General features: G+C 45.5%; 1 non-coding gene across 1 annotated transcript; it reads left to right on the forward strand.

Moving 5' to 3' along the window:
- The first annotated feature begins 4,785 nt into the window (after positions 1–4,785).
- On the forward strand, positions 4,786–4,888 carry LOC149829914 (small nucleolar RNA R71). Its single transcript, XR_016433982.1, has one exon. It is a non-coding gene; the product is annotated as a small nucleolar RNA R71 (small nucleolar RNA).
- The last annotated feature ends 388 nt before the right edge of the window (positions 4,889–5,276 follow it).

A 5,276-nucleotide genomic window follows, 5' to 3' on the forward strand; every position in this document is an offset into this window, starting at 1 on the left:
AATATAAGGACCTGTCCATCTCGATCTCAATTTCCCTGGGAATAAATGCAAACGAGAATTGTATAGCCACACTTTCTGATCTGGCTCAAACACTTTCCTGACAATATGCTTATCATCAAATGCTTTCGTGCGAGCTTTGTATAATTTGGCATTCTCATACGCATCATTCCCGAGTTCCTCTAATTCTGAGAGCTGCAGTGCTCTCTCTTTGCCAGCCTGGGTGAGGTCAAAATTCAATTTCTTGATAGCCCAGTACGCTCTATGCTCTAGCTCGACAGGAAGATGGCATGCTTTCCCGAATACAAGGCGATACGGGGACATGCCAATGGGAGTCTTAAATGCAGTTCTATATGCCCAAAGTGCATCATCTAAGCGCTAGGACCAATCCTTGCAGTCCGGACGAACTATCTTTTCTAAAATTCGCTTAATCTCCCTATTGGACACTTCAACCTGTCCACTAGTTTGCGGATGATACAGAGTGGTGAATTTATGATTGACAGAATATCTTCTCAGCAGAGAAGCTATCTGTACATTCCTAAAATGCTTGCCACCATCGCTAATCATCGCACGTGGCACACCAAAACGACTGAAAATGTTGTGCTTAATGAACTTAAGCACTACTCTATGATCATTGGTCTTGGTTGCCACAGCCTCGACCCATTTGGACACATAATCAACCGCCACCAGAATGTATAAATTTCCGCATGAAGGAGGAAATGGTCCCATGAAATCAATGCCCCAAACATCAAAAATATTGACTATCAAAATCGGAAGCAAGGGCATCATGTCCCTCTTGGACATGTTCCCAATCTGCTGACATTGAAGGCATCGCCTACAGAACTCATGAGCATCCCTGTGGAGTGTGGGTCAATAAAATCCTGACTGCAAAACCTTTGCAGCCGTCTTCCTACTACTAAAATGCCCTCCACAGGCTAAAGAATGGGAAAAATTCAGAATGGATTGGTACTCCTCCTCCGGAACACATCTCCTAATGATTTGATCTACACAGTATTTGAACAACTCTGGTTTATCCCAATAATAGTGCCTCACCTGAGATAGGAATCTCTCACGCTCATTCTTGTTCCAATGCTCAGGTATCTGCCTCGAAACCAGATAGTTCACAATATCTGCAAACCAGGGTAACTGCGGTGTACTGATTGACATGATCTGCTCGTCGGGGAAAGAATCACTGATCGGCCTCTGATCCTGCGTGGTCTCCACTATCAGTCTGGATAGGTGATCTGCTACTACATTCTCGCTTCTCTTCTTATCTCGAATCTCGAGATCAAACTCTTGCAGTAGTAGAACCCAACGAATCAATCTCGGTTTGGTGTCTTTCTTATTCAACAGATATTTCAATGCAGCATGGTCAGAATAGACAACCACCTTCGAACCGAGTAAATAGGACCTAAACTTATCCAATGCGAAAACTACGGCAAGTAGTTCCTTCTCTGTCGTAGTATAATTCATCTGAGCATCAGACAAAGTTCTACTCGCATAGTAGATCACATAGGGCTTCCTATCAACGCGTTGTCCTAAAATAGCCCCCATAGCATAATCAGATGCATCGCACATAATCTCAAATGGGAGAGTCCAATCTGGAGGTCTCAAAATGGGCGCAATAATCAAGGCTCTTTGAGAATCTCAAAGGCCTTCATACAATCCTCACCAAAAACAAAGGGCTGATCTTTCTCCAATAAAGTGCAAAGCGGTTATGAGATTTTACTGAAATCTTTTATGAACCGCCTATAAAACCCCGCATGCCCTAAAAATGATCGAATCTGTCTCATAGAGGTGGGTGGAGTCAAACGGGAGATGAATTTCACCTTCGCTCTGTCAACCTCAATGCCTCGCTTGGACACAATGTGTCTGAGCACAATCCCCTCCTGGACCATAAAATGGCTTTTTTCCCAACTAAGGACAAGATTTGTCTCCGCACATCTACTCAGTACTCGAGTAAGTTTTTGGAGGCAATCTTCAAATGAAGAGCCATACACTAAAAAATCGTCCATGAAAACTTCAATCACATCATCAATCATGTCCGAGAAGATAGCAAGCATGCACCTCTGAAAAGTAGCCGAGGCATTACAGAGCCCAAACGGCATACGTCTAAACGCGAAGGTGCCATAAGGACATGTAAACGTGGTCTTCTCCTGGTCGTCAGGATGGACAGCTACCTGATTGTATCCTGAATATCCATCTAGAAAGTAGTAGTAGCTCTGCCCTGCGAGTCTCTCTAAAATCTGATCAATGAATGGCAATGGGAAATGATCTTTCCTAGTTGCCACATTCAGCTTCCGATAATCGATACAAACTCGCCATCCTGTGGTGGTTCTCATCGGAATTCTCTCACCCTTCTCGTTCTCAACCACAGTGAGTCTTGACTTCTTCGGCACAACCTGAATCGGACTGACCCACTGGCTATCAGAAATAGGGTAAATGATTCCTGCATCCAACCACTTCACCACCTCGTTCTTCACTACTTCCTTCATGTTGGGATTTAGCCTTCTCTGCATATCCCTAAATGGCTTGATTTCCTCATCACAATGTATTCTATGCATGCAGAATGAAGGATCAATCCCCTTCAGATCAGCAACTCCCCAGCCAATCGCTGCCTTGTGCTCTCGGAGAATAGTCAGCAATCTCTGCTCTTGCTTTTCAGTGAGCAGGGACGAGATGATGACAGGCAGAGTCTCCTCATCTCCGAGGTACGCATACTTGAGTGAATCCGGTAAGGGTTTCAACTCGAGTTTCGGAGGTGACTCGATCGAGGATTTGGCGGGGGTCTCCGCAAGTGGTGGGAGAGTTTCAATGACGGCTCCCCAAGGTAGTCTCTCTGACGATACTCTAGACACATCTACACTATCTACACCACTATTCTTCTCTATATGGTACAAATCTAAAGAATCCTCAGTAATATACAAATCGGGTTGCTCCTCCACTAACTCATGTGCAATATCTACATGAAAGCAGTCCATGTCTCCTGCTGGACCCATCGCGGCATTGAAAATATTCAGCTTGACTTTCCTATTGCCGAATGAGAGATCCATGGCTCTGGTCCTACAGTTGATGCACGCATTGGCAGTCGCCAAGAATGGTCTGCCTAAAATGATCGGAGTCTGATGCTGGCTGTCTACTCCTTCCATATCAAGAATAATGAAATCGACTGGGAAATAAAAGTCATCCACCTTAACTAGCATGTCCTCCAAGACACCTCTCGGTACCTTGACAGAACGATCTGCCAGCTGCAGTGTAATCGGAGTCGATCTCATCTCTCCTAGCCCGAAAGAATCAAAGAAATACCTGGACAGAATGTTCACGCTTGCTCCAAGATCGAGCAATGCGCGTTCTATCCGGATGTTCTCTATAGTACAAGCAATGATAGGGGCTCCAGGGTCCTTGAGCTTTGGTGGTGTCTGATGCTGAAGTACTGAACTCACCTGCTCAGTCAGATGGACCCTGTTAGGAGCTCTCTCTCTAGATTTACGCTTCTGTGTACATAGTTCCTTCAGGAATTTGGCATATGCCGGCACCTGTTGAATCGCATCGAGCAAAGGTAAGTTGATCTGCACATGCTTGAATATGTCAAGCATGTCCTGGATCTTCGCACCTTGCTTCCCTCTATATCGAGGAGACTCTAATGCTTTGGGATAGGGTGATGGGGGAGTATACTCGGGTGGTTCCTTCTCTTTGTGAGAAGTCTCACTCCTATCCTTCTGCAAAGAAGATGAAGATGATGATGAAGGTAATGAAGATGATGATGGAGATGGGGATGATGATGATGGCTGAGCCGACGTAGGTGAAACAATGGTCTCTGGCTCCTCTATCCTCTCTCTACTCTCTCTTTCTCTACCCTCAATGTGATACTCACGTCCACTCCTCAGGGTCATAACAGATTTGGCCTGCTGCTGTGTCTCAGTATGAAACAGGCCTCCAGTCATCTGGTCCTTGCCCTTCGGGTTCATGACAGCCTGACTCGGTAATGTATCCTCTGGTCTCCTACTGATAGCCTCAGCTAACTGTCCCATTTGCGACTCTAACTTCGCAATGGACTGCGTATGTGAGCTCAATATCTGGCTACACTTATCAAAGGCATTCTGATTAGAGGTTTTCACCTCTTGGAATGCCTGGAGCAGTCCCTCCTCAAAAGATGTCTGCGGGGCAGACTCTTGCTGAATCGGGGGAGTGACTGAAGAAGAAGAAGACTGAGAATAGTTTGGTCTTTGAAATGACTGAGTAAAAGATGGCTGCCGAACTGGCTGAGAGGATGTAGGCATCTGCATGGAAGACTGTGGATTCTTCCATGAAAAATTGGGATGGTTACGCCAACCCGGATTATATGTCGATGAAAATGGGTTATTCGGCGGTCTGACGAAACCCTGAGCTGCCTGAACTTGTTCTTGAACAAATTCAGGGTACTGAGATGCCGAAGGGCACTCAGTGATATCGTGTGCCGGACTGGCACAAAGAGTACACGCTTGCTGAGTAGTGGATGGTCCTGAGAGAAGCTGGTCCATCTTCTGAGCAATCATGTCTACCTTGCACTGTAGTGCAGTAGATGGACCAATCTCAAGAACACCAGCTTTCTTCTGAATGCTGGGTGTGGCTCTATTCGAATGAGAGCTCGAAGCATGGTGAAGGGAATTCTCTGCCAATGTATCAAATAACCTCCATGCTTCATCCTCGCTCTTCAGCATGAATGTCCCTCCACATGAAGAGTCGATCATCTGACGATTCTTGTCAGACAATCCATCATAGAAGCTCTGCACCAGTTGCCATTTCGGCACCTGATGATGGGGACATTTCCTGAGGAGATCCTTCATTCTCTCCCAGGTCTCATGAAAGCGCTCACCATCTAGCTCTGAAAAGCTAGTGATGGCTCTACGATATTGATTCGTACGACCAATGAGAAAGTATTTCCGAAAAAACTCCTGTTGCAATTGATCCCAGGACTCTATTTCTACAGAATCTAAGGACTTTAGCCAATACTTGGCTTTGTCCTTCAATGAAAAGGGGAATAGAGTCAACCTCAAAGCATCATCATCGAAATTTTGTATCTTAACAGTAGAACAGATTTCGAGGAATTCATCTAAATGTCTGTAGGGATCTTCATGACTAAGGCCATAAAAGGATGGAAACATCTGAATAATGCTGGCCTTAATCTCGTAATGAGGTGCTCCTACATCGGGTCTCCGAATGCAGGATGCCTGAACATAGTCTGTGGGAATGAAGTATTCCCGCAGAGGACGTGGATGAACTGGGGGTGCAGGTGGAGG

This window comes from Nuphar pumila, chromosome 8 (genome assembly GCF_984573655.1).
Source record: "Nuphar pumila chromosome 8, dmNupPumi1.hap1.1, whole genome shotgun sequence".
Classification (NCBI taxonomy): Eukaryota; Viridiplantae; Streptophyta; class Magnoliopsida; order Nymphaeales; family Nymphaeaceae; genus Nuphar; species Nuphar pumila.